The sequence below is a fragment of the Zootoca vivipara genome, chromosome 5, assembly GCF_963506605.1.
Source record: "Zootoca vivipara chromosome 5, rZooViv1.1, whole genome shotgun sequence".
NCBI lineage: Eukaryota > Metazoa > Chordata > Lepidosauria > Squamata > Lacertidae > Zootoca > Zootoca vivipara.
Window position 1 is genome coordinate 7,437,626 of NC_083280.1, and position 22,883 is coordinate 7,460,508.

The 22,883-nt window shown below is 56.7% G+C and overlaps 23 non-coding genes across 23 annotated transcripts; all 23 read left to right on the forward strand.

Annotated features, from left to right (window-relative positions):
- Window positions 1-59: 59 nt before the first annotated feature.
- On the forward strand, window positions 60-178 carry LOC132592229 (5S ribosomal RNA). Its single transcript, XR_009557701.1, has one exon. It is a non-coding gene; the product is annotated as a 5S ribosomal RNA (ribosomal RNA).
- Window positions 179-847: 669 nt separating this feature from the next.
- LOC132592220 (5S ribosomal RNA) lies at window positions 848-966 on the forward strand. The gene has a single exon (XR_009557693.1). It is a non-coding gene; the product is annotated as a 5S ribosomal RNA (ribosomal RNA).
- A 1,123-nt stretch (window positions 967-2,089) lies between these two features.
- Window positions 2,090-2,208, forward strand: LOC132592210 (5S ribosomal RNA). The gene has a single exon (XR_009557683.1). It is a non-coding gene; the product is annotated as a 5S ribosomal RNA (ribosomal RNA).
- A 669-nt stretch (window positions 2,209-2,877) lies between these two features.
- On the forward strand, window positions 2,878-2,996 carry LOC132592205 (5S ribosomal RNA). Its single transcript, XR_009557678.1, has one exon. It is a non-coding gene; the product is annotated as a 5S ribosomal RNA (ribosomal RNA).
- Window positions 2,997-4,134: 1,138 nt separating this feature from the next.
- On the forward strand, window positions 4,135-4,253 carry LOC132592194 (5S ribosomal RNA). The gene has a single exon (XR_009557667.1). It is a non-coding gene; the product is annotated as a 5S ribosomal RNA (ribosomal RNA).
- A 669-nt stretch (window positions 4,254-4,922) lies between these two features.
- LOC132592221 (5S ribosomal RNA) lies at window positions 4,923-5,041 on the forward strand. The gene has a single exon (XR_009557694.1). It is a non-coding gene; the product is annotated as a 5S ribosomal RNA (ribosomal RNA).
- Window positions 5,042-6,164: 1,123 nt separating this feature from the next.
- On the forward strand, window positions 6,165-6,283 carry LOC132592211 (5S ribosomal RNA). Its single transcript, XR_009557684.1, has one exon. It is a non-coding gene; the product is annotated as a 5S ribosomal RNA (ribosomal RNA).
- Window positions 6,284-6,952: 669 nt separating this feature from the next.
- On the forward strand, window positions 6,953-7,071 carry LOC132592206 (5S ribosomal RNA). The gene has a single exon (XR_009557679.1). It is a non-coding gene; the product is annotated as a 5S ribosomal RNA (ribosomal RNA).
- A 1,138-nt stretch (window positions 7,072-8,209) lies between these two features.
- LOC132592195 (5S ribosomal RNA) lies at window positions 8,210-8,328 on the forward strand. Its single transcript, XR_009557668.1, has one exon. It is a non-coding gene; the product is annotated as a 5S ribosomal RNA (ribosomal RNA).
- Window positions 8,329-8,997: 669 nt separating this feature from the next.
- Window positions 8,998-9,116, forward strand: LOC132592207 (5S ribosomal RNA). The gene has a single exon (XR_009557680.1). It is a non-coding gene; the product is annotated as a 5S ribosomal RNA (ribosomal RNA).
- Window positions 9,117-10,242: 1,126 nt separating this feature from the next.
- Window positions 10,243-10,361, forward strand: LOC132592217 (5S ribosomal RNA). The gene has a single exon (XR_009557690.1). It is a non-coding gene; the product is annotated as a 5S ribosomal RNA (ribosomal RNA).
- A 669-nt stretch (window positions 10,362-11,030) lies between these two features.
- LOC132592222 (5S ribosomal RNA) lies at window positions 11,031-11,149 on the forward strand. The gene has a single exon (XR_009557695.1). It is a non-coding gene; the product is annotated as a 5S ribosomal RNA (ribosomal RNA).
- A 1,135-nt stretch (window positions 11,150-12,284) lies between these two features.
- LOC132592218 (5S ribosomal RNA) lies at window positions 12,285-12,403 on the forward strand. Its single transcript, XR_009557691.1, has one exon. It is a non-coding gene; the product is annotated as a 5S ribosomal RNA (ribosomal RNA).
- Window positions 12,404-13,072: 669 nt separating this feature from the next.
- LOC132592223 (5S ribosomal RNA) lies at window positions 13,073-13,191 on the forward strand. Its single transcript, XR_009557696.1, has one exon. It is a non-coding gene; the product is annotated as a 5S ribosomal RNA (ribosomal RNA).
- Window positions 13,192-14,320: 1,129 nt separating this feature from the next.
- Window positions 14,321-14,439, forward strand: LOC132592215 (5S ribosomal RNA). The gene has a single exon (XR_009557688.1). It is a non-coding gene; the product is annotated as a 5S ribosomal RNA (ribosomal RNA).
- A 652-nt stretch (window positions 14,440-15,091) lies between these two features.
- On the forward strand, window positions 15,092-15,210 carry LOC132592193 (5S ribosomal RNA). Its single transcript, XR_009557666.1, has one exon. It is a non-coding gene; the product is annotated as a 5S ribosomal RNA (ribosomal RNA).
- A 1,126-nt stretch (window positions 15,211-16,336) lies between these two features.
- On the forward strand, window positions 16,337-16,455 carry LOC132592196 (5S ribosomal RNA). The gene has a single exon (XR_009557669.1). It is a non-coding gene; the product is annotated as a 5S ribosomal RNA (ribosomal RNA).
- Window positions 16,456-17,124: 669 nt separating this feature from the next.
- On the forward strand, window positions 17,125-17,243 carry LOC132592209 (5S ribosomal RNA). Its single transcript, XR_009557682.1, has one exon. It is a non-coding gene; the product is annotated as a 5S ribosomal RNA (ribosomal RNA).
- Window positions 17,244-18,372: 1,129 nt separating this feature from the next.
- On the forward strand, window positions 18,373-18,491 carry LOC132592197 (5S ribosomal RNA). The gene has a single exon (XR_009557670.1). It is a non-coding gene; the product is annotated as a 5S ribosomal RNA (ribosomal RNA).
- A 669-nt stretch (window positions 18,492-19,160) lies between these two features.
- LOC118094107 (5S ribosomal RNA) lies at window positions 19,161-19,279 on the forward strand. Its single transcript, XR_004693718.1, has one exon. It is a non-coding gene; the product is annotated as a 5S ribosomal RNA (ribosomal RNA).
- A 1,135-nt stretch (window positions 19,280-20,414) lies between these two features.
- Window positions 20,415-20,533, forward strand: LOC132592198 (5S ribosomal RNA). Its single transcript, XR_009557671.1, has one exon. It is a non-coding gene; the product is annotated as a 5S ribosomal RNA (ribosomal RNA).
- A 669-nt stretch (window positions 20,534-21,202) lies between these two features.
- LOC132592208 (5S ribosomal RNA) lies at window positions 21,203-21,321 on the forward strand. The gene has a single exon (XR_009557681.1). It is a non-coding gene; the product is annotated as a 5S ribosomal RNA (ribosomal RNA).
- A 1,126-nt stretch (window positions 21,322-22,447) lies between these two features.
- On the forward strand, window positions 22,448-22,566 carry LOC132592216 (5S ribosomal RNA). The gene has a single exon (XR_009557689.1). It is a non-coding gene; the product is annotated as a 5S ribosomal RNA (ribosomal RNA).
- Window positions 22,567-22,883: the final 317 nt, after the last annotated feature.

Below are 22,883 nucleotides of genomic sequence, written 5' to 3' on the forward strand. Positions count from 1 at the left end.
AGGGGGAGGCGCTTTCCCTGCGCTCTTGCTTATAGGCCGGGTTGGGAGGCCGGTGCAGTGTCTACGGCCATACTACCCTGAACGCGCCCGATCTCGTCTGATCTCGGAAGCTAAGCAGGGTCAGGCCTGGTTAGTACTTGGATGGGAGACCGCCTGGGAATACCGGGTGCTGTAGGCTTTTGCTTCCTTTGGCCGGTCGGCGGCCCCGCTTTCAACTCTGCCCTTCCCCTTGCCGCCCATTTCATGCCAGCTCTTTCGATCTTTCTTTTAATTTGCTTTCCTTCTGACCTGCACCTTTCCAACCTGCTTGCATGTGGAAAGCATCCATGGCCCAAACTGAGCTACGCCGAGAATTGCTAGGCCAAAGGCTGACCACCGACAAATGTGCTTGCACCGCTGGAGAGCGCCAACTGCTGGACATGAAGTGCACCACATGAGAGCTCCAGGTGGACAGCATCCTCAAGCCGTTCAGTTAAATTGTATTCAAAGGCAGCCACCAATGGGCAGGAAGTACGCAACGTGAAAGCTGCATGTGGAAAGCATCCAGGGCCCAAAATGAGCTAGACCGAGAATCGCTAGGCCAACGGCTGGCCGCCCACAAACGTGCTTGCACCACTGGAGAGCGCCGAGGGGCTCCGGCCGCAGCTCATTTGGGAGCAGTGGCCCTGCGCCGCCCTGAGGCCACCCCTTTGGCGTGGCGGGAGAAGCACGTGAGATAAGTTGAGTGGGCTAACCGCCGTTGGATGTGACGGCTGTGGGCGTCACCTGAGGATTTATTATACTGGGCGAGCGGGAGGCGCTTTCCCTGCGCTCTTGCTTAAAGGCTGGGTTGGGAGGTTGGTGCAGCGTCTACGGCCATACTACCCTGAACACGCCCGATCTTGTCTGATCTCGGAAGCTAAGCAGGGTCAGGCCTGGTTAGTACTTGGATGGGAGACCGCCTGGGAATACCGGGTGCCGTAGGCTTTTGCCTCCTTTTGCCGGTCGCCGGCCCTGCTGGGCACTCTGCCGCTCTACCCGCCGCCCACTTCATGCCAGGCAGGCGCTGCTGTCTTCTCTTTCAATCTTTCTTTTATCATCATCATCATCATCATCATCATCTAAAAGTCAAATAGTTACTTATTGCCTTGACATCTGCTCGGAGGGCATTCCACAGGGCGGGTGCCACTACCGAGGAGGCCCTTTGTCTGGTTCCCTGCAACTTGGCTTCTCACAACGAGGGAACCGCCAGAAGGCCCTCGGTGCTGGATCTCAGTGTCCGGGCTGAATGGTGGGGGTGGAGGCGCTCCTTCAAGTATACAGGACCGAGGCCGTTTAGGGCTTTAAAGTGCAGTACCAACACTTTGAATTGTGCTCAGAAACGTACTGGCAGCCAGTGTAGATCTCTCAGGACCGGTGTTATGTGGTCCCGGCGGCCACTCCCAGTCACTAGTCTAGCTGCCGCATTCTGGATTAATTGCAGTTTCCGGGTCACTTTCAAAGGTAGCCCCACGTAGAGCGCATTGCAGTCGTCCAAGCGGGAGATAACCAGAGCATGCACCACTCTGGCGAGACAGTCTGCGGGCAGGTAGGGTCTCAGCCTGCGTTCCAGATGGAGCTGGTAGACAACCGCCCTGGACACAGAATTAACCTGTGCCTCCATGAAGAGCTGTGAGTCCAAAATGACTCCCAGTCTGCGCACCTGGTCCTTCAGGGGCACAGTTACCCCATTCAGGACCAGGGAGTCCTCCACACCTGCCCGCCTCCTGTCCCCCACCATTGCTTTCCTTCTGACTCGCACCTTTTGAACCTGCTTTTCTTTTGCAAGCCCCCGCCCCCTGCACCGCTCAGGGCGGTTTGGAAGCATTTGAAGTCACAGCTCAGCTGAAGTCTATCATTGAGGCAGCAACTGCTGGACATGAAGTGCACTACATGAGAGCTCCAAGTGGAAAGCATCCGCAGGCCGTTCAGTTAAAGTGTATTGAAAGGCAGCCACGAATGGAGAGGAGCTACGCAACGTGAATGGTGCATGTGGAAAGCATGCAGGGCCCAGGGGGAGGCGCTTTCCCTGCGCTCTTGCTTATAGGCCGGGTTGGGAGGCCAGTGCAGTGTCTACGGCCATACTACCCTGAACACGCCCGATCTCGTCTGATCTCGGAAGCTAAGCAGGGTCAGGCCTGGTTAGTACTTGGATGGGAGACCGCCTGGGAATACCGGGTGCTGTAGGCTTTTGCTTCCTTTGGCCGGTCGGCGGCCCCGCTTTCAACTCTGCCCTTCCCCTTGCCGCCCATTTCATGCCAGCTCTTTCGATCTTTCTTTTAATTTGCTTTCCTTCTGACCTGCACCTTTCCAACCTGCTTGCATGTGGAAAGCATCCATGGCCCAAACTGAGCTACGCCGAGAATTGCTAGGCCAAAGGCTGACCACCGACAAATGTGCTTGCACCGCTGGAGAGCGCCAACTGCTGGACATGAAGTGCACCACATGAGAGCTCCAGGTGGACAGCATCCTCAAGCCGTTCAGTTAAATTGTATTCAAAGGCAGCCACCAATGGGCAGGAAGTACGCAACGTGAAAGCTGCATGTGGAAAGCATCCAGGGCCCAAAATGAGCTAGACCGAGAATCGCTAGGCCAACGGCTGGCCGCCCACAAACGTGCTTGCACCACTGGAGAGCGCCGAGGGGCTCCGGCCGCAGCTCATTTGGGAGCAGTGGCCCTGCGCCGCCCTGAGGCCACCCCTTTGGCGTGGCGGGAGAAGCACGTGAGATAAGTTGAGTGGGCTAACCGCCGTTGGATGTGACGGCTGTGGGCGTCACCTGAGGATTTATTATACTGGGCGAGCGGGAGGCGCTTTCCCTGCGCTCTTGCTTAAAGGCTGGGTTGGGAGGTTGGTGCAGCGTCTACGGCCATACTACCCTGAACACGCCCGATCTCGTCTGATCTCGGAAGCTAAGCAGGGTCAGGCCTGGTTAGTACTTGGATGGGAGACCGCCTGGGAATACCGGGTGCCGTAGGCTTTTGCCTCCTTTTGCCGGTCGCCGGCCCCGCTGGGTACTCTGCCCCTCTACCCGCTGCCCACTTCATGCCAGGCAGGCGCTGCTGTCTTCTCTTTCAATCTTTCTTTTATCATCATCATCATCATCATCATCATCATCTAAAAGTCAAATAGTTACTTATTGCCTTGACATCTGCTCGGAGGGCATTCCACAGGGCGGGTGCCACTACCGAGGAGGCCCTTTGTCTGGTTCCCTGCAACTTGGCTTCTCACAACAAGGGAACCGCCAGAAGGCCCTCGGTGCTGGATCTCAGTGTCCGGGCTGAATGGTGGGGGTGGAGGCGCTCCTTCAAGTATACAGGACCGAGGCCGTTTAGGGCTTTAAAGTGCAGTACCAACACTTTGAATTGTGCTCAGAAACGTACTGGCAGCCAGTGTAGATCTCTCAGGACCGGTGTTATGTGGTCCCGGCGGTCACTCCCAGTCACTAGTCTAGCTGCCGCATTCTGGATTAATTGCAGTTTCCGGGTCACTTTCAAAGGTAGCCCCACGTAGAGCGCATTGCAGTCGTCCAAGCGGGAGATAACCAGAGCATGCACCACTCTGGCGAGACAGTCTGCGGGCAGGTAGGGTCTCAGCCTGCGTTCCAGATGGAGCTGGTAGACAACCGCCCTGGACACAGAATTAACCTGTGCCTCCATGAAGAGCTGTGAGTCCAAAATGACTCCCAGTCTGCGCACCTGGTCCTTCAGGGGCACAGTTACCCCATTCAGGACCAGGGAGTCCTCCACACCTGCCCGCCTCCTGTCCCCCACCATTGCTTTCCTTCTGACTCGCACCTTTTGAACCTGCTTTTCTTTTGCAAGCCCCCGCCCCCGCCCCCGCCCCCTGCACCGCTCAGGGCGGTTTGGAAGCATTTGAAGTCACAGCTCAGCTGAAGTCTATCATTGAGGCAGCAACTGCTGGACATGAAGTGCACTACATGAGAGCTCCAAGTGGAAAGCATCCGCAGGCCGTTCAGTTAAAGTGTATTGAAAGGCAGCCACGAATGGAGAGGAGCTACGCAACGTGAATGGTGCATGTGGAAAGCATGCAGGGCCCAGGGGGAGGCGCTTTCCCTGCGCTCTTGCTTATAGGCCGGGTTGGGAGGCCGGTGCAGTGTCTACGGCCATACTACCCTGAACGCGCCCGATCTCGTCTGATCTCGGAAGCTAAGCAGGGTCAGGCCTGGTTAGTACTTGGATGGGAGACCGCCTGGGAATACCGGGTGCTGTAGGCTTTTGCTTCCTTTGGCCGGTCGGCGGCCCCGCTTTCAACTCTGCCCTTCCCCTTGCCGCCCATTTCATGCCAGCTCTTTCGATCTTTCTTTTAATTTGCTTTCCTTCTGACCTGCACCTTTCCAACCTGCTTGCATGTGGAAAGCATCCATGGCCCAAACTGAGCTACGCCGAGAATTGCTAGGCCAAAGGCTGACCACCGACAAATGTGCTTGCACCGCTGGAGAGCGCCAACTGCTGGACATGAAGTGCACCACATGAGAGCTCCAGGTGGACAGCATCCTCAAGCCGTTCAGTTAAATTGTATTCAAAGGCAGCCACCAATGGGCAGGAAGTACGCAACGTGAAAGCTGCATGTGGAAAGCATCCAGGGCCCAAAATGAGCTAGACCGAGAATCGCTAGGCCAACGGCTGGCCGCCCACAAACGTGCTTGCACCACTGGAGAGCGCCGAGGGGCTCCGGCCGCAGCTCATTTGGGAGCAGTGGCCCTGCGCCGCCCTGAGGCCACCCCTTTGGCGTGGCGGGAGAAGCACGTGAGATAAGTTGAGTGGGCTAACCGCCGTTGGATGTGACGGCTGTGGGCGTCACCTGAGGATTTATTATACTGGGCGAGCGGGAGGCGCTTTCCCTGCGCTCTTGCTTAAAGGCTGGGTTGGGAGGTTGGTGCAGCGTCTACGGCCATACTACCCTGAACACGCCCGATCTTGTCTGATCTCGGAAGCTAAGCAGGGTCAGGCCTGGTTAGTACTTGGATGGGAGACCGCCTGGGAATACCGGGTGCCGTAGGCTTTTGCCTCCTTTTGCCGGTCGCCGGCCCTGCTGGGCACTCTGCCGCTCTACCCGCCGCCCACTTCATGCCAGGCAGGCGCTGCTGTCTTCTCTTTCAATCTTTCTTTTATCATCATCATCATCATCATCATCATCTAAAAGTCAAATAGTTACTTATTGCCTTGACATCTGCTCGGAGGGCATTCCACAGGGCGGGTGCCACTACCGAGGAGGCCCTTTGTCTGGTTCCCTGCAACTTGGCTTCTCACAACGAGGGAACCGCCAGAAGGCCCTCGGTGCTGGATCTCAGTGTCCGGGCTGAATGGTGGGGGTGGAGGCGCTCCTTCAAGTATACAGGACCGAGGCCGTTTAGGGCTTTAAAGTGCAGTACCAACACTTTGAATTGTGCTCAGAAACGTACTGGCAGCCAGTGTAGATCTCTCAGGACCGGTGTTATGTGGTCCCGGCGGCCACTCCCAGTCACTAGTCTAGCTGCCGCATTCTGGATTAATTGCAGTTTCCGGGTCACTTTCAAAGGTAGCCCCACGTAGAGCGCATTGCAGTCGTCCAAGCGGGAGATAACCAGAGCATGCACCACTCTGGCGAGACAGTCTGCGGGCAGGTAGGGTCTCAGCCTGCGTTCCAGATGGAGCTGGTAGACAACCGCCCTGGACACAGAATTAACCTGTGCCTCCATGAAGAGCTGTGAGTCCAAAATGACTCCCAGTCTGCGCACCTGGTCCTTCAGGGGCACAGTTACCCCATTCAGGACCAGGGAGTCCTCCACACCTGCCCGCCTCCTGTCCCCCACCATTGCTTTCCTTCTGACTCGCACCTTTTGAACCTGCTTTTCTTTTGCAAGCCCCCGCCCCCTGCACCGCTCAGGGCGGTTTGGAAGCATTTGAAGTCACAGCTCAGCTGAAGTCTATCATTGAGGCAGCAACTGCTGGACATGAAGTGCACTACATGAGAGCTCCAAGTGGAAAGCATCCGCAGGCCGTTCAGTTAAAGTGTATTGAAAGGCAGCCACGAATGGAGAGGAGCTACGCAACGTGAATGGTGCATGTGGAAAGCATGCAGGGCCCAGGGGGAGGCGCTTTCCCTGCGCTCTTGCTTATAGGCCGGGTTGGGAGGCCAGTGCAGTGTCTACGGCCATACTACCCTGAACACGCCCGATCTCGTCTGATCTCGGAAGCTAAGCAGGGTCAGGCCTGGTTAGTACTTGGATGGGAGACCGCCTGGGAATACCGGGTGCTGTAGGCTTTTGCTTCCTTTGGCCGGTCGGCGGCCCCGCTTTCAACTCTGCCCTTCCCCTTGCCGCCCATTTCATGCCAGCTCTTTCGATCTTTCTTTTAATTTGCTTTCCTTCTGACCTGCACCTTTCCAACCTGCTTGCATGTGGAAAGCATCCATGGCCCAAACTGAGCTACGCCGAGAATTGCTAGGCCAAAGGCTGACCACCGACAAATGTGCTTGCACCGCTGGAGAGCGCCAACTGCTGGACATGAAGTGCACCACATGAGAGCTCCAGGTGGACAGCATCCTCAAGCCGTTCAGTTAAATTGTATTCAAAGGCAGCCACCAATGGGCAGGAAGTACGCAACGTGAAAGCTGCATGTGGAAAGCATCCAGGGCCCAAAATGAGCTAGACCGAGAATCGCTAGGCCAACGGCTGGCCGCCCACAAACGTGCTTGCACCACTGGAGAGCGCCGAGGGGCTCCGGCCGCAGCTCATTTGGGAGCAGTGGCCCTGCGCCGCCCTGAGGCCACCCCTTTGGCGTGGCGGGAGAAGCACGTGAGATAAGTTGAGTGGGCTAACCGCCGTTGGATGTGACGGCTGTGGGCGTCACCTGAGGATTTATTATACTGGGCGAGCGGGAGGCGCTTTCCCTGCGCTCTTGCTTAAAGGCTGGGTTGGGAGGTTGGTGCAGCGTCTACGGCCATACTACCCTGAACACGCCCGATCTCGTCTGATCTCGGAAGCTAAGCAGGGTCAGGCCTGGTTAGTACTTGGATGGGAGACCGCCTGGGAATACCGGGTGCCGTAGGCTTTTGCCTCCTTTTGCCGGTCGCCGGCCCCGCTGGGTACTCTGCCCCTCTACCCGCTGCCCACTTCATGCCAGGCAGGCGCTGCTGTCTTCTCTTTCAATCTTTCTTTTATCATCATCATCATCATCATCATCATCATCTAAAAGTCAAATAGTTACTTATTGCCTTGACATCTGCTCGGAGGGCATTCCACAGGGCGGGTGCCACTACCGAGGAGGCCCTTTGTCTGGTTCCCTGCAACTTGGCTTCTCACAACAAGGGAACCGCCAGAAGGCCCTCGGTGCTGGATCTCAGTGTCCGGGCTGAATGGTGGGGGTGGAGGCGCTCCTTCAAGTATACAGGACCGAGGCCGTTTAGGGCTTTAAAGTGCAGTACCAACACTTTGAATTGTGCTCAGAAACGTACTGGCAGCCAGTGTAGATCTCTCAGGACCGGTGTTATGTGGTCCCGGCGGTCACTCCCAGTCACTAGTCTAGCTGCCGCATTCTGGATTAATTGCAGTTTCCGGGTCACTTTCAAAGGTAGCCCCACGTAGAGCGCATTGCAGTCGTCCAAGCGGGAGATAACCAGAGCATGCACCACTCTGGCGAGACAGTCTGCGGGCAGGTAGGGTCTCAGCCTGCGTTCCAGATGGAGCTGGTAGACAACCGCCCTGGACACAGAATTAACCTGTGCCTCCATGAAGAGCTGTGAGTCCAAAATGACTCCCAGTCTGCGCACCTGGTCCTTCAGGGGCACAGTTACCCCATTCAGGACCAGGGAGTCCTCCACACCTGCCCGCCTCCTGTCCCCCACCATTGCTTTCCTTCTGACTCGCACCTTTTGAACCTGCTTTTCTTTTGCAAGCCCCCGCCCCCGCCCCCGCCCCCTGCACCGCTCAGGGCGGTTTGGAAGCATTTGAAGTCACAGCTCAGCTGAAGTCTATCATTGAGGCAGCAACTGCTGGACATGAAGTGCACTACATGAGAGCTCCAAGTGGAAAGCATCCGCAGGCCGTTCAGTTAAAGTGTATTGAAAGGCAGCCACGAATGGAGAGGAGCTACGCAACGTGAATGGTGCATGTGGAAAGCATGCAGGGCCCAGGGGGAGGCGCTTTCCCTGCGCTCTTGCTTATAGGCCGGGTTGGGAGGCCGGTGCAGTGTCTACGGCCATACTACCCTGAACGCGCCCGATCTCGTCTGATCTCGGAAGCTAAGCAGGGTCAGGCCTGGTTAGTACTTGGATGGGAGACCGCCTGGGAATACCGGGTGCTGTAGGCTTTTGCTTCCTTTGGCCGGTCGGCGGCCCCGCTTTCAACTCTGCCCTTCCCCTTGCCGCCCATTTCATGCCAGCTCTTTCGATCTTTCTTTTAATTTGCTTTCCTTCTGACCTGCACCTTTCCAACCTGCTTGCATGTGGAAAGCATCCATGGCCCAAACTGAGCTACGCTGAGAATTGCTAGGCCAAAGGCTGACCACCGACAAATGTGCTTGCACCGCTGGAGAGCGCCAACTGCTGGACATGAAGTGCACCACATGAGAGCTCCAGGTGGACAGCATCCTCAAGCCGTTCAGTTAAATTGTATTCAAAGGCAGCCACCAATGGGCAGGAAGTACGCAACGTGAAAGCTGCATGTGGAAAGCATCCAGGGCCCAAAATGAGCCAGACCGAGAATCGCTAGGCCAACGGCTGGCCGCCCACAAACGTGCTTGCACCACTGGAGAGCGCCGAGGGGCTCCGGCCGCAGCTCATTTGGGAGCAGTGGCCCTGCGCCGCCCTGAGGCCACCCCTTTGGCGTGGCGGGAGAAGCACGTGAGATAAGTTGAGTGGGCTAACCGCCGTTGGATGTGACGGCTGTGGGCGTCACCTGAGGATTTATTATACTGGGCGAGCGGGAGGCGCTTTCCCTGCGCTCTTGCTTAAAGGCTGGGTTGGGAGGTTGGTGCAGCGTCTACGGCCATACTACCCTGAACACGCCCGATCTCGTCTGATCTCGGAAGCTAAGCAGGGTCAGGCCTGGTTAGTACTTGGATGGGAGACCGCCTGGGAATACCGGGTGCCGTAGGCTTTTGCCTCCTTTTGCCGGTCGCCGGCCCTGCTGGGCACTCTGCCCCTCTACCCGCCGCCCACTTCATGCCAGGCAGGCGCTGCTGTCTTCTCTTTCAATCTTTCTTTTATCATCATCATCATCATCATCATCTAAAAGTCAAATAGTTACTTATTGCCTTGACATCTGCTCGGAGGGCATTCCACAGGGCGGGTGCCACTACCGAGGAGGCCCTTTGTCTGGTTCCCTGCAACTTGGCTTCTCACAACGAGGGAACCGCCAGAAGGCCCTCGGTGCTGGATCTCAGTGTCCGGGCTGAATGGTGGGGGTGGAGGCGCTCCTTCAAGTATACAGGACCGAGGCCGTTTAGGGCTTTAAAGTGCAGTACCAACACTTTGAATTGTGCTCAGAAACGTACTGGCAGCCAGTGTAGATCTCTCAGGACCGGTGTTATGTGGTCCCGGCGGCCACTCCCAGTCACTAGTCTAGCTGCCGCATTCTGGATTAATTGCAGTTTCCGGGTCACTTTCAAAGGTAGCCCCACGTAGAGCGCATTGCAGTCGTCCAAGCGGGAGATAACCAGAGCATGCACCACTCTGGCGAGACAGTCTGCGGGCAGGTAGGGTCTCAGCCTGCGTTCCAGATGGAGCTGGTAGACAACCGCCCTGGACACAGAATTAACCTGTGCCTCCATGAAGAGCTGTGAGTCCAAAATGACTCCCAGTCTGCGCACCTGGTCCTTCAGGGGCACAGTTACCCCATTCAGGACCAGGGAGTCCTCCACACCTGCCCGCCTCCTGTCCCCCACCATTGCTTTCCTTCTGACTCGCACCTTTTGAACCTGCTTTTCTTTTGCAAGCCCCCGCCCCCGCCCCCTGCACCGCTCAGGGCGGTTTGGAAGCATTTGAAGTCACAGCTCAGCTGAAGTCTATCATTGAGGCAGCAACTGCTGGACATGAAGTGCACTACATGAGAGCTCCAAGTGGAAAGCATCCGCAGGCCGTTCAGTTAAAGTGTATTGAAAGGCAGCCACGAATGGAGAGGAGCTACGCAACGTGAATGGTGCATGTGGAAAGCATGCAGGGCCCAGGGGGAGGCGCTTTCCCTGCGCTCTTGCTTATAGGCCGGGTTGGGAGGCCGGTGCAGTGTCTACGGCCATACTACCCTGAACGCGCCTGATCTCGTCTGATCTCGGAAGCTAAGCAGGGTCAGGCCTGGTTAGTACTTGGATGGGAGACCGCCTGGGAATACCGGGTGCTGTAGGCATTTGCTTCCTTTGGCCGGTCGGCGGCCCCGCTTTCAACTCTGCCCTTCCCCTTGCCGCCCATTTCATGCCAGCTCTTTCGATCTTTCTTTTAATTTGCTTTCCTTCTGACCTGCACCTTTCCAACCTGCTTGCATGTGGAAAGCATCCATGGCCCAAACTGAGCTACGCCGAGAATTGCTAGGCCAAAGGCTGACCACCGACAAATGTGCTTGCACCGCTGGAGAGCGCCAACTGCTGGACATGAAGTGCACCACATGAGAGCTCCAGGTGGACAGCATCCTCAAGCCGTTCAGTTAAATTGTATTCAAAGGCAGCCACCAATGGGCAGGAAGTACGCAACGTGAAAGCTGCATGTGGAAAGCATCCAGGGCCCAAAATGAGCTAGACCGAGAATCGCTAGGCCAACGGCTGGCCGCCCACAAACGTGCTTGCACCACTGGAGAGCGCCGAGGGGCTCCGGCCGCAGCTCATTTGGGAGCAGTGGCCCTGCGCCGCCCTGAGGCCACCCCTTTGGCGTGGCGGGAGAAGCACGTGAGATAAGTTGAGTGGGCTAACCGCCGTTGGATGTGACGGCTGTGGGCGTCACCTGAGGATTTATTATACTGGGCGAGCGGGAGGCGCTTTCCCTGCGCTCTTGCTTAAAGGCTGGGTTGGGAGGTTGGTGCAGCGTCTACGGCCATACTACCCTGAACACGCCCGATCTTGTCTGATCTCGGAAGCTAAGCAGGGTCAGGCCTGGTTAGTACTTGGATGGGAGACCGCCTGGGAATACCGGGTGCCGTAGGCTTTTGCCTCCTTTGGCCGGTCGCCGGCCCTGCTGGGCACTCTGCCCCTCTACCCGCCGCCCACTTCATGCCAGGCAGGCGCTGCTGTCTTCTCTTTCAATCTTTCTTTTATCATCATCATCATCATCATCATCATCATCATCTAAAAGTCAAATAGTTACTTATTGCCTTGACATCTGCTCGGAGGGCATTCCACAGGGCGGGTGCCACTACCGAGGAGGCCCTTTGTCTGGTTCCCTGCAACTTGGCTTCTCACAACGAGGGAACCGCCAGAAGGCCCTCGGTGCTGGATCTCAGTGTCCGGGCTGAATGGTGGGGGTGGAGGCGCTCCTTCAAGTATACAGGACCGAGGCCGTTTAGGGCTTTAAAGTGCAGTACCAACACTTTGAATTGTGCTCAGAAACGTACTGGCAGCCAGTGTAGATCTCTCAGGACCGGTGTTATGTGGTCCCGGCGGCCACTCCCAGTCACTAGTCTAGCTGCCGCATTCTGGATTAATTGCAGTTTCCGGGTCACTTTCAAAGGTAGCCCCACGTAGAGCGCATTGCAGTCGTCCAAGCGGGAGATAACCAGAGCATGCACCACTCTGGCGAGACAGTCTGCGGGCAGGTAGGGTCTCAGCCTGCGTTCCAGATGGAGCTGGTAGACAACCGCCCTGGACACAGAATTAACCTGTGCCTCCATGAAGAGCTGTGAGTCCAAAATGACTCCCAGTCTGCGCACCTGGTCCTTCAGGGGCACAGTTACCCCATTCAGGACCAGGGAGTCCTCCACACCTGCCCGCCTCCTGTCCCCCACCATTGCTTTCCTTCTGACTCGCACCTTTTGAACCTGCTTTTCTTTTGCAAGCCCCCGCCCCCGCCCCCTGCACCGCTCAGGGCGGTTTGGAAGCATTTGAAGTCACAGCTCAGCTGAAGTCTATCATTGAGGCAGCAACTGCTGGACATGAAGTGCACTACATGAGAGCTCCAAGTGGAAAGCATCCGCAGGCCGTTCAGTTAAAGTGTATTGAAAGGCAGCCACGAATGGAGAGGAGCTACGCAACGTGAATGGTGCATGTGGAAAGCATGCAGGGCCCAGGGGGAGGCGCTTTCCCTGCGCTCTTGCTTATAGGCCGGGTTGGGAGGCCGGTGCAGTGTCTACGGCCATACTACCCTGAACGCGCCTGATCTCGTCTGATCTCGGAAGCTAAGCAGGGTCAGGCCTGGTTAGTACTTGGATGGGAGACCGCCTGGGAATACCGGGTGCTGTAGGCATTTGCTTCCTTTGGCCGGTCGGCGGCCCCGCTTTCAACTCTGCCCTTCCCCTTGCCGCCCATTTCATGCCAGCTCTTTCGATCTTTCTTTTAATTTGCTTTCCTTCTGACCTGCACCTTTCCAACCTGCTTGCATGTGGAAAGCATCCATGGCCCAAACTGAGCTACGCCGAGAATTGCTAGGCCAAAGGCTGACCACCGACAAATGTGCTTGCACCGCTGGAGAGCGCCAACTGCTGGACATGAAGTGCACCACATGAGAGCTCCAGGTGGACAGCATCCTCAAGCCGTTCAGTTAAATTGTATTCAAAGGCAGCCACCAATGGGCAGGAAGTACGCAACGTGAAAGCTGCATGTGGAAAGCATCCAGGGCCCAAAATGAGCTAGACCGAGAATCGCTAGGCCAACGGCTGGCCGCCCACAAACGTGCTTGCACCACTGGAGAGCGCCGAGGGGCTCCGGCCGCAGCTCATTTGGGAGCAGTGGCCCTGTGCCGCCCTGAGGCCACCCCTTTGGCGTGGCGGGAGAAGCACGTGAGATAAGTTGAGTGGGCTAACCGCCGTTGGATGTGACGGCTGTGGGCGTCACCTGAGGATTTATTATACTGGGCGAGCGGGAGGCGCTTTCCCTGCGCTCTTGCTTAAAGGCTGGGTTGGGAGGTTGGTGCAGCGTCTACGGCCATACTACCCTGAACACGCCCGATCTTGTCTGATCTCGGAAGCTAAGCAGGGTCAGGCCTGGTTAGTACTTGGATGGGAGACCGCCTGGGAATACCGGGTGCCGTAGGCTTTTGCCTCCTTTGGCCGGTCGCCGGCCCTGCTGGGCACTCTGCCCCTCTACCCGCCGCCCACTTCATGCCAGGCAGGCGCTGCTGTCTTCTCTTTCAATCTTTCTTTTATCATCATCATCATCATCATCATCATCTAAAAGTCAAATAGTTACTTATTGCCTTGACATCTGCTCGGAGGGCATTCCACAGGGCGGGTGCCACTACCGAGGAGGCCCTTTGTCTGGTTCCCTGCAACTTGGCTTCTCACAACGAGGGAACCGCCAGAAGGCCCTCGGTGCTGGATCTCAGTGTCCGGGCTGAATGGTGGGGGTGGAGGCGCTCCTTCAAGTATACAGGACCGAGGCCGTTTAGGGCTTTAAAGTGCAGTACCAACACTTTGAATTGTGCTCAGAAACGTACTGGCAGCCAGTGTAGATCTCTCAGGACCGGTGTTATGTGGTCCCGGCGGCCACTCCCAGTCACTAGTCTAGCTGCCGCATTCTGGATTAATTGCAGTTTCCGGGTCACTTTCAAAGGTAGCCCCACGTAGAGCGCATTGCAGTCGTCCAAGCGGGAGATAACCAGAGCATGCACCACTCTGGCGAGACAGTCTGCGGGCAGGTAGGGTCTCAGCCTGCGTTCCAGATGGAGCTGGTAGACAACCGCCCTGGACACAGAATTAACCTGTGCCTCCATGAAGAGCTGTGAGTCCAAAATGACTCCCAGTCTGCGCACCTGGTCCTTCAGGGGCACAGTTACCCCATTCAGGACCAGGGAGTCCTCCACACCTGCCCGCCTCCTGTCCCCCACCATTGCTTTCCTTCTGACTCGCACCTTTTGAACCTGCTTTTCCTTTGCAAGCCCCCGCCCCCGCCCCCTGCACCGCTCAGGGCGGTTTGGAAGCATTTGAAGTCACAGCTCAGCTGAAGTCTATCATTGAGGCAGCAACTGCTGGACATGAAGTGCACTACATGAGAGCTCCAAGTGGAAAGCATCCGCAGGCCGTTCAGTTAAAGTGTATTGAAAGGCAGCCACGAATGGAGAGGAGCTACGCAACGTGAATGGTGCATGTGGAAAGCATGCAGGGCCCAGGGGGAGGCGCTTTCCCTGCGCTCTTGCTTATAGGCCGGGTTGGGAGGCCGGTGCAGTGTCTACGGCCATACTACCCTGAACGCGCCTGATCTCGTCTGATCTCGGAAGCTAAGCAGGGTCAGGCCTGGTTAGTACTTGGATGGGAGACCGCCTGGGAATACCGGGTGCTGTAGGCTTTTGCTTCCTTTGGCCGGTCGGCGGCCCCGCTTTCAACTCTGCCCTTCCCCTTGCCGCCCATTTCATGCCAGCTCTTTCGATCTTTCTTTTAATTTGCTTTCCTTCTGACCTGCACCTTTCCAACCTGCTTGCATGTGGAAAGCATCCATGGCCCAAACTGAGCTACGCCGAGAATTGCTAGGCCAAAGGCTGACCACCGACAAATGTGCTTGCACCGCTGGACATGAAGTGCACCACATGAGAGCTCCAGGTGGACAGCATCCTCAAGCCGTTCAGTTAAATTGTATTCAAAGGCAGCCACCAATGGGCAGGAAGTACGCAACGTGAAAGCTGCATGTGGAAAGCATCCAGGGCCCAAAATGAGCTAGACCGAGAATCGCTAGGCCAACGGCTGGCCGCCCACAAACGTGCTTGCACCACTGGAGAGCGCCGAGGGGCTCCGGCCGCAGCTCATTTGGGAGCAGTGGCCCTGCGCCGCCCTGAGGCCACCCCTTTGGCGTGGCGGGAGAAGCACGTGAGATAAGTTGAGTGGGCTAACCGCCGTTGGATGTGACGGCTGTGGGCGTCACCTGAGGATTTATTATACTGGGCGAGCGGGAGGCGCTTTCCCTGCGCTCTTGCTTAAAGGCTGGGTTGGGAGGTTGGTGCAGCGTCTACGGCCATACTACCCTGAACACACCCGATCTCGTCTGATCTCGGAAGCTAAGCAGGGTCAGGCCTGGTTAGTACTTGGATGGGAGACCGCCTGGGAATACCGGGTGCCGTAGGCTTTTGCCTCCTTTTGCCGGTCGCCGGCCCTGCTGGGCACTCTGCCCCTCTACCCGCCGCCCACTTCATGCCAGGCAGGCGCTGCTGTCTTCTCTTTCAATCTTTCTTTTATCATCATCATCATCATCATCATCTAAAAGTCAAATAGTTACTTATTGCCTTGACATCTGCTCGGAGGGCATTCCACAGGGCGGGTGCCACTACCGAGGAGGCCCTTTGTCTGGTTCCCTGCAACTTGGCTTCTCACAACGAGGGAACCGCCAGAAGGCCCTCGGTGCTGGATCTCAGTGTCCGGGCTGAATGGTGGGGGTGGAGGCGCTCCTTCAAGTATACAGGACCGAGGCCGTTTAGGGCTTTAAAGTGCAGTACCAACACTTTGAATTGTGCTCAGAAACGTACTGGCAGCCAGTGTAGATCTCTCAGGACCGGTGTTATGTGGTCCCGGCGGCCACTCCCAGTCACTAGTCTAGCTGCCGCATTCTGGATTAATTGCAGTTTCCGGGTCACTTTCAAAGGTAGCCCCACGTAGAGCGCATTGCAGTCGTCCAAGCGGGAGATAACCAGAGCATGCACCACTCTGGCGAGACAGTCTGCGGGCAGGTAGGGTCTCAGCCTGCGTTCCAGATGGAGCTGGTAGACAACCGCCCTGGACACAGAATTAACCTGTGCCTCCATGAAGAGCTGTGAGTCCAAAATGACTCCCAGTCTGCGCACCTGGTCCTTCAGGGGCACAGTTACCCCATTCAGGACCAGGGAGTCCTCCACACCTGCCCGCCTCCTGTCCCCCACCATTGCTTTCCTTCTGACTCGCACCTTTTGAACCTGCTTTTCTTTTGCAAGCCCCCGCCCCCGCCCCCTGCACCGCTCAGGGCGGTTTGGAAGCATTTGAAGTCACAGCTCAGCTGAAGTCTATCATTGAGGCAGCAACTGCTGGACATGAAGTGCACTACATGAGAGCTCCAAGTGGAAAGCATCCGCAGGCCGTTCAGTTAAAGTGTATTGAAAGGCAGCCACGAATGGAGAGGAGCTACGCAACGTGAATGGTGCATGTGGAAAGCATGCAGGGCCCAGGGGGAGGCGCTTTCCCTGCGCTCTTGCTTATAGGCCGGGTTGGGAGGCCGGTGCAGTGTCTACGGCCATACTACCCTGAACGCGCCCGATCTCGTCTGATCTCGGAAGCTAAGCAGGGTCAGGCCTGGTTAGTACTTGGATGGGAGACCGCCTGGGAATACCGGGTGCTGTAGGCTTTTGCTTCCTTTGGCCGGTCGGCGGCCCCGCTTTCAACTCTGCCCTTCCCCTTGCCGCCCATTTCATGCCAGCTCTTTCGATCTTTCTTTTAATTTGCTTTCCTTCTGACCTGCACCTTTCCAACCTGCTTGCATGTGGAAAGCATCCATGGCCCAAACTGAGCTACGCCGAGAATTGCTAGGCCAAAGGCTGACCACCGACAAATGTGCTTGCACCGCTGGAGAGCGCCAACTGCTGGACATGAAGTGCACCACATGAGAGCTCCAGGTGGACAGCATCCTCAAGCCGTTCAGTTAAATTGTATTCAAAGGCAGCCACCAATGGGCAGGAAGTACGCAACGTGAAAGCTGCATGTGGAAAGCATCCAGGGCCCAAAATGAGCTAGACCGAGAATCGCTAGGCCAACGGCTGGCCGCCCACAAACGTGCTTGCACCACTGGAGAGCGCCGAGGGGCTCCGGCCGCAGCTCATTTGGGAGCAGTGGCCCTGCGCCGCCCTGAGGCCACCCCTTTGGCGTGGCGGGAGAAGCACGTGAGATAAGTTGAGTGGGCTAACCGCCGTTGGATGTGACGGCTGTGGGCGTCACCTGAGGATTTATTATACTGGGCGAGCGGGAGGCGCTTTCCCTGCGCTCTTGCTTAAAGGCTGGGTTGGGAGGTTGGTGCAGCGTCTACGGCCATACTACCCTGAACACGCCCGATCTCGTCTGATCTCGGAAGCTAAGCAGGGTCAGGCCTGGTTAGTACTTGGATGGGGGACCGCCTGGGAATACCGGGTGCCGTAGGCTTTTGCCTCCTTTTGCCGGTCGCCGGCCCCGCTGGGTACTCTGCCCCTCTACCCGCTGCCCACTTCATGCCAGGCAGGCGCTGCTGTCTTCTCTTTCAATCTTTCTTTTATCATCATCATCATCATCATCATCATTTAAAAGTCAAATAGTTACTTATTGCCTTGACATCTGCTGGGAGGGCATTCCACAGGGCGGGTGCCACTACCGAGGAGGCCCTTTGTCTGGTTCCCTGCAACTTGGCTTCTCTCAACGAGGGAACCGCCAGAAGGCCCTCGGTGCTGGATCTCAGTGTCCGGGCTGAATGGTGGGGGTGGAGGCGCTCCTTCAAGTATACAGGACCGAGGCCGTTTAGGGCTTTAAAGTGCAGTACCAACACTTTGAATTGTGCTCAGAAACGTACTGGCAGCCAGTGTAGATCTCTCAGGACCGGTGTTATGTGGTCCCGGCGGTCACTCCCAGTCACTAGTCTAGCTGCCGCATTCTGGATTAATTGCAGTTTCCGGGTCACTTTCAAAGGTAGCCCCACGTAGAGCGCATTGCAGTCGTCCAAGCGGGAGATAACCAGAGCATGCACCACTCTGGCGAGACAGTCTGCGGGCAGGTAGGGTCTCAGCCTGCGTTCCAGATGGAGCTGGTAGACAACCGCCCTGGACACAGAATTAACCTGTGCCTCCATGAAGAGCTGTGAGTCCAAAATGACTCCCAGTCTGCGCACCTGGTCCTTCAGGGGCACAGTTACCCCATTCAGGACCAGGGAGTCCTCCACACCTGCCCGCCTCCTGTCCCCCACCATTGCTTTCCTTCTGACTCGCACCTTTTGAACCTGCTTTTCTTTTGCAAGCCCCCGCCCCCGCCCCCTGCACCGCTCAGGGCGGTTTGGAAGCATTTGAAGTCACAGCTCAGCTGAAGTCTATCATTGAGGCAGCAACTGCTGGACATGAAGTGCACTACATGAGAGCTCCAAGTGGAAAGCATCCGCAGGCCGTTCAGTTAAAGTGTATTGAAAGGCAGCCACGAATGGAGAGGAGCTACGCAACGTGAATGGTGCATGTGGAAAGCATGCAGGGCCCAGGGGGAGGCGCTTTCCCTGCGCTCTTGCTTATAGGCCGGGTTGGGAGGCCGGTGCAGTGTCTACGGCCATACTACCCTGAACGCGCCCGATCTCGTCTGATCTCGGAAGCTAAGCAGGGTCAGGCCTGGTTAGTACTTGGATGGGAGACCGCCTGGGAATACCGGGTGCTGTAGGCTTTTGCTTCCTTTGGCCGGTCGGCGGCCCCGCTTTCAACTCTGCCCTTCCCCTTGCCGCCCATTTCATGCCAGCTCTTTCGATCTTTCTTTTAATTTGCTTTCCTTCTGACCTGCACCTTTCCAACCTGCTTGCATGTGGAAAGCATCCATGGCCCAAACTGAGCTACGCCGAGAATTGCTAGGCCAAAGGCTGACCACCGACAAATGTGCTTGCACCGCTGGAGAGCGCCAACTGCTGGACATGAAGTGCACCACATGAGAGCTCCAGGTGGACAGCATCCTCAAGCCGTTCAGTTAAATTATATTCAAAGGCAGCCACCAATGGGCAGGAAGTACGCAACGTGAAAGCTGCATGTGGAAAGCATCCAGGGCCCAAAATGAGCTAGACCGAGAATCGCTAGGCCAACGGCTGGCCGCCCACAAACGTGCTTGCACCACTGGAGAGCGCCGAGGGGCTCCGGCCGCAGCTCATTTGGGAGCAGTGGCCCTGCGCCGCCCTGAGGCCACCCCTTTGGCGTGGCGGGAGAAGCACGTGAGATAAGTTGAGTGGGCTAACCGCCGTTGGATGTGACGGCTGTGGGCGTCACCTGAGGATTTATTATACTGGGCGAGCGGGAGGCGCTTTCCCTGCGCTCTTGCTTAAAGGCTGGGTTGGGAGGTTGGTGCAGCGTCTACGGCCATACTACCCTGAACACGCCCGATCTCGTCTGATCTCGGAAGCTAAGCAGGGTCAGGCCTGGTTAGTACTTGGATGGGAGACCGCCTGGGAATACCGGGTGCCGTAGGCTTTTGCCTCCTTTTGCCGGTCGCCGGCCCCGCTGGGCACTCTTCCCCTCTACCCGCCGCCCACTTCATGCCAGGCAGGCGCTGCTGTCTTCTCTTTCAATCTTTCTTTTATCATCATCATCATCATCATCATCATCATCATCTAAAAGTCAAATAGTTACTTATTGCCTTGACATCTGCTCGGAGGGCATTCCACAGGGCGGGTGCCACTACCGAGGAGGCCCTTTGTCTGGTTCCCTGCAACTTGGCTTCTCACAACGAGGGAACCGCCAGAAGGCCCTCGGTGCTGGATCTCAGTGTCCGGGCTGAATGGTGGGGGTGGAGGCGCTCCTTCAAGTATACAGGACCGAGGCCGTTTAGGGCTTTAAAGTGCAGTACCAACACTTTGAATTGTGCTCAGAAACGTACTGGCAGCCAGTGTAGATCTCTCAGGACCGGTGTTATGTGGTCCCGGCGGCCACTCCCAGTCACTAGTCTAGCTGCCGCATTCTGGATTAATTGCAGTTTCCGGGTCACTTTCAAAGGTAGCCCCACGTAGAGCGCATTGCAGTCGTCCAAGCGGGAGATAACCAGAGCATGCACCACTCTGGCGAGACAGTCTGCGGGCAGGTAGGGTCTCAGCCTGCGTTCCAGATGGAGCTGGTAGACAACCGCCCTGGACACAGAATTAACCTGTGCCTCCATGAAGAGCTGTGAGTCCAAAATGACTCCCAGTCTGCGCACCTGGTCCTTCAGGGGCACAGTTACCCCATTCAGGACCAGGGAGTCCTCCACACCTGCCCGCCTCCTGTCCCCCACCATTGCTTTCCTTCTGACTCGCACCTTTTGAACCTGCTTTTCTTTTGCAAGCCCCCGCCCCCGCCCCCTGCACCGCTCAGGGCGGTTTGGAAGCATTTGAAGTCACAGCTCAGCTGAAGTCTATCATTGAGGCAGCAACTGCTGGACATGAAGTGCACTACATGAGAGCTCCAAGTGGAAAGCATCCGCAGGCCGTTCAGTTAAAGTGTATTGAAAGGCAGCCACGAATGGAGAGGAGCTACGCAACGTGAATGGTGCATGTGGAAAGCATGCAGGGCCCAGGGGGAGGCGCTTTCCCTGCGCTCTTGCTTATAGGCCGGGTTGGGAGGCCGGTGCAGTGTCTACGGCCATACTACCCTGAACGCGCCCGATCTCGTCTGATCTCGGAAGCTAAGCAGGGTCAGGCCTGGTTAGTACTTGGATGGGAGACCGCCTGGGAATACCGGGTGCTGTAGGCTTTTGCTTCCTTTGGCCGGTCGGCGGCCCCGCTTTCAACTCTGCCCTTCCCCTTGCCGCCCATTTTATGCCAGCTCTTTCGATCTTTCTTTTAATTTGCTTTCCTTCTGACCTGCACCTTTCCAACCTGCTTGCATGTGGAAAGCATCCATGGCCCAAACTGAGCTACGCCGAGAATTGCTAGGCCAAAGGCTGACCACCGACAAATGTGCTTGCACCGCTGGAGAGCGCCAACTGCTGGACATGAAGTGCACCACATGAGAGCTCCAGGTGGACAGCATCCTCAAGCCGTTCAGTTAAATTGTATTCAAAGGCAGCCACCAATGGGCAGGAAGTACGCAACGTGAAAGCTGCATGTGGAAAGCATCCAGGGCCCAAAATGAGCTAGACCGAGAATCGCTAGGCCAACGGCTGGCCGCCCACAAACGTGCTTGCACCACTGGAGAGCGCCGAGGGGCTCCGGCCGCAGCTCATTTGGGAGCAGTGGCCCTGCGCCGCCCTGAGGCCACCCCTTTGGCGTGGCGGGAGAAGCACGTGAGATAAGTTGAGTGGGCTAACCGCCGTTGGATGTGACGGCTGTGGGCGTCACCTGAGGATTTATTATACTGGGCGAGCGGGAGGCGCTTTCCCTGCGCTCTTGCTTAAAGGCTGGGTTGGGAGGTTGGTGCAGCGTCTACGGCCATACTACCCTGAACACGCCCGATCTCGTCTGATCTCGGAAGCTAAGCAGGGTCAGGCCTGGTTAGTACTTGGATGGGAGACCGCCTGGGAATACCGGGTGCCGTAGGCTTTTGCCTCCTTTTGCCGGTCGCCGGCCCCGCTGGGTACTCTGCCCCTCTACCCGCTGCCCACTTCATGCCAGGCAGGCGCTGCTGTCTTCTCTTTCAATCTTTCTTTTATCATCATCATCATCATCATCATCTAAAAGTCAAATAGTTACTTATTGCCTTGACATCTGCTGGGAGGGCATTCCACAGGGCGGGTGCCACTACCGAGGAGGCCCTTTGTCTGGTTCCCTGCAACTTGGCTTCTCTCAACGAGGGAACCGCCAGAAGGCCCTCGGTGCTGGATCTCAGTGTCCGGGCTGAATGGTGGGGGTGGAGGCGCTCCTTCAAGTATACAGGACCGAGGCCGTTTAGGGCTTTAAAGTGCAGTACCAACACTTTGAATTGTGCTCAGAAACGTACTGGCAGCCAGTGTAGATCTCTCAGGACCGGTGTTATGTGGTCCCGGCGGTCACTCCCAGTCACTAGTCTAGCTGCCGCATTCTGGATTAATTGCAGTTTCCGGGTCACTTTCAAAGGTAGCCCCACGTAGAGCGCATTGCAGTCGTCCAAGCGGGAGATAACCAGAGCATGCACCACTCTGGCGAGACAGTCTGCGGGCAGGTAGGGTCTCAGCCTGCGTTCCAGATGGAGCTGGTAGACAACCGCCCTGGACACAGAATTAACCTGTGCCTCCATGAAGAGCTGTGAGTCCAAAATGACTCCCAGTCTGCGCACCTGGTCCTTCAGGGGCACAGTTACCCCATTCAGGACCAGGGAGTCCTCCACACCTGCCCGCCTCCTGTCCCCCACCATTGCTTTCCTTCTGACTCGCACCTTTTGAACCTGCTTTTCTTTTGCAAGCCCCCGCCCCCGCCCCCTGCACCGCTCAGGGCGGTTTGGAAGCATTTGAAGTCACAGCTCAGCTGAAGTCTATCATTGAGGCAGCAACTGCTGGACATGAAGTGCACTACATGAGAGCTCCAAGTGGAAAGCATCCGCAGGCCGTTCAGTTAAAGTGTATTGAAAGGCAGCCACGAATGGAGAGGAGCTACGCAACGTGAATGGTGCATGTGGAAAGCATGCAGGGCCCAGGAGGAGGTGCTTTCCCTGCGCTCTTGCTTATAGGCCGGGTTGGGAGGCCAGTGCAGTGTCTACGGCCATACTACCCTGAACGCGCCTGATCTCGTCTGATCTCGGAAGCTAAGCAGGGTCAGGCCTGGTTAGTACTTGGATGGGAGACCGCCTGGGAATACCGGGTGCTGTAGGCTTTTGCTTCCTTTGGCCGGTCGGCGGCCCCGCTTTCAACTCTGCCCTTCCCCTTGCCGCCCATTTCATGCCAGCTCTTTCGATCTTTCTTTTAATTTGCTTTCCTTCTGACCTGCACCTTTCCAACCTGCTTGCATGTGGAAAGCATCCATGGCCCAAACTGAGCTACGCCGAGAATTGCTAGGCCAAAGGCTGACCACCGACAAATGTGCTTGCACCGCTGGAGAGCGCCAACTGCTGGACATGAAGTGCACCACATGAGAGCTCCAGGTGGACAGCATCCTCAAGCCGTTCAGTTAAATTATATTCAAAGGCAGCC